The sequence below is a fragment of the Sparus aurata genome, chromosome 1, assembly GCF_900880675.1.
Source record: "Sparus aurata chromosome 1, fSpaAur1.1, whole genome shotgun sequence".
NCBI lineage: Eukaryota > Metazoa > Chordata > Actinopteri > Spariformes > Sparidae > Sparus > Sparus aurata.
The window spans coordinates 8,904,052-8,906,629 of record NC_044187.1 but is presented as its reverse complement, the minus strand read 5'-3'; positions in this window follow the sequence as shown (position 1 = coordinate 8,906,629).

Sequence of the window (2,578 nt, the reverse complement as noted above, 5' to 3'; positions counted from 1 at the left end):
AACTTGAAACGTGTCGATGAGATCATGAGGTGCAGCTGTTTCGGGGCATTTTAGCGTCTTTCAGCTCACAAAAGACTTTTCGGTTTCGGTTCCCCCGACACAGGCCACCTCATATCCAGACACAACAGGAAGTCGTTTATTACTGACAAAGCAGAAAAGACAAAGTCGGCGACGAGCAAGTAAACAAAGTGGAGCATTCAGCATCTTAAGAGCCGATCTGTGGACCAGATCCTTCTCTTCTCATCTTTGTTTACTGTCTGTCTTTTTGTTAAATGAACATACGAGTGGGCGGAGGTTGAGTGTAGCCAGAGAGGACTTTCTTGTCTTCCACATGATTTTGCACAGAAGTAGTAAATCAGTGAGCAGCTGCAAAGTCTTTAACTGCGGCTTTCTCTTCTTGTTTCTTCTGTTGCGTTAAGGCCGTCTACTATAACAAAACGAGAACGGAGAGAAACTAATTTGTGTGATATTTCATTTCCTCAACATCACGCTTGTTTCTTGTGGAGGAAAGTGTTACCTGGTTAACCGGTGTCTCCAAACGAGGGTGTCAAAACCTGCCAAGGATCAGAAAATAAACTGATTTAACCTGTCGGGAGGTAGTTAACCCGATTCTGCGACACAAAACGATGTTTATCTTCTTGATGATTATAATAATAGTCCTCTTTAGGCGTCTTAAAATCAAACATAAAACATGTTTTTGGTGTGATCGGTCACAGCCAGTGCTCACATGCAACCGCGGACATGATGTAACAAGTCGACTTTGCTTTGTATTAAAGGATCAGGAACCAAGAAAAGCCTTTTCCTGCGAGGGCTTCCCTCTGAAACTCACGAGACAAACTATGTATTTGGCCTACATCTAACAAAACAGGACAACACAAATGAAACGTATAAAACTGTGCTTGAACACATGATGAACAGATGTACCTCTCTCCTCTCTGATGAACAGAGGAGGCTGTCAGAGTGCAGATCTGCCTCTCTGCCTCCATGAGAGGATCACATGACCGCTCGGCGAACACTTCGCTGCTCTCGAGTATCTGTTGCCACACGCAGTTGTTAGTAATGTTTCTCATTCCTTCTCTGCTATTCATTCACCGCTCCGCCCGTCACACTCTCACTTCTTTATTCATTAAGCCGCAAACGCTCCCTGGTTCCCTGAAAACGTTTCTAAATCTCACTTCCAGATAACTCTCACTCTGTTTTTTTTTATTCCTTCACATTAAAACACCGTTCGCTCTGCGTCCTGTAGACATTTTGCCCTTCTTATCTAGACGAGGGAGAAGCGAGCCGGCATCCCTTATCTTAACGTTGGCCCCCTTCTCATCCTCACCTGATAAATTCAGGGCCCCGCTTGGCAGTTTTCCCCACATTTTAGTTTCGCTCACCTCTCCTCCAGGTGGGGGTTTTTGGACACGCAGTAAGTTTCCGTCACGCCCTTGTTTGACTTTTAAAAAAGGGAGAGAAAAAAAACAAAAACACAAGGGCTCTCATTTGAAAGTCAAAAGGCGATGGACGGGGGGAGGGGAGGGGAGCTTTTCTGCTCGCTGAGTGAAGATAAAGAGCGTTTGGAGAGAACAGATCCTCTCGGCAGCAGCAGGGTTATCAGCGCTCAAGGCCACAGCAGACACAGTGTTTAGGATACAGTTCAGCACAACAGTCTACATAGTTTCGAGCCGAGGCTGCAGATGCGCGGGACTTGAGGGTCGAGGCAACCAAATGCAAAGCTGCGACATCCGAGCTCGCTTCTGGGATCCGTTTTAACTCCCGTCTGCCGACAGCTGGTCTGAACTGGTCTCAACCACAACATCCTCTGTTTTTTTTTTTTTAACTACATCCTGCACACCGGACCAGATCTCCCCCAGCACCTTGTGAAACCTTGTGTCCACTTAACTTTAGACTCCACTTTAATTTCACTTCCTTTCTGTTTGTTTGTTTGTTTCCTGTCGCTGTCACGCTTCATTTGACGCCATACAAGTCCAAATTCGAGTCACTTTACTCGAGTATTTCCATGTTTGACAGTTTTTGCACCTCTACTCCGCTACGTTTAGTGATCACGTCTCCAAATGTGGCAGTTTGAGACTTTGTGGTAAAAGCTGGAGGATAATGGTGAAACTTCTTAAAGGGACACGTGGTTTCTCAGAGGACACGTGTAGGATCTTATAGGATGGGGATCGCTGCTGTAGATTAAACTAGCCGATAGTATGTGATGAGCTCAACCTTAAAGGGGCAGTTTGTCCCAAAAAATTAAAATTCAAGTCGTTTCTCGTCCCCACCAACAACTGAAATGAGCGGGGACAAGGTTTTTAAAATGAAACAACCGGCCTGAAGCACAAAATGGCTCCGTACGGCTCATCTGGCGTAATCGAAGCATCAAGATCCCAAATTCATTTGAAAAGACGTTATTTACACCCTCGATGTGCAGCTTCAAACCAATTCGAGCCATTTCATGTCTCTTAATGGCAGTCTACATTTTGAAACAAGTTGTAAAATGTTCATTAAAATGCTTCTAAAATAAAAAATAAGAAGTTGGACATTATATTCCAGTCTGCTACTGTTACACCTCCTCTGTTTTGTTTTTGTC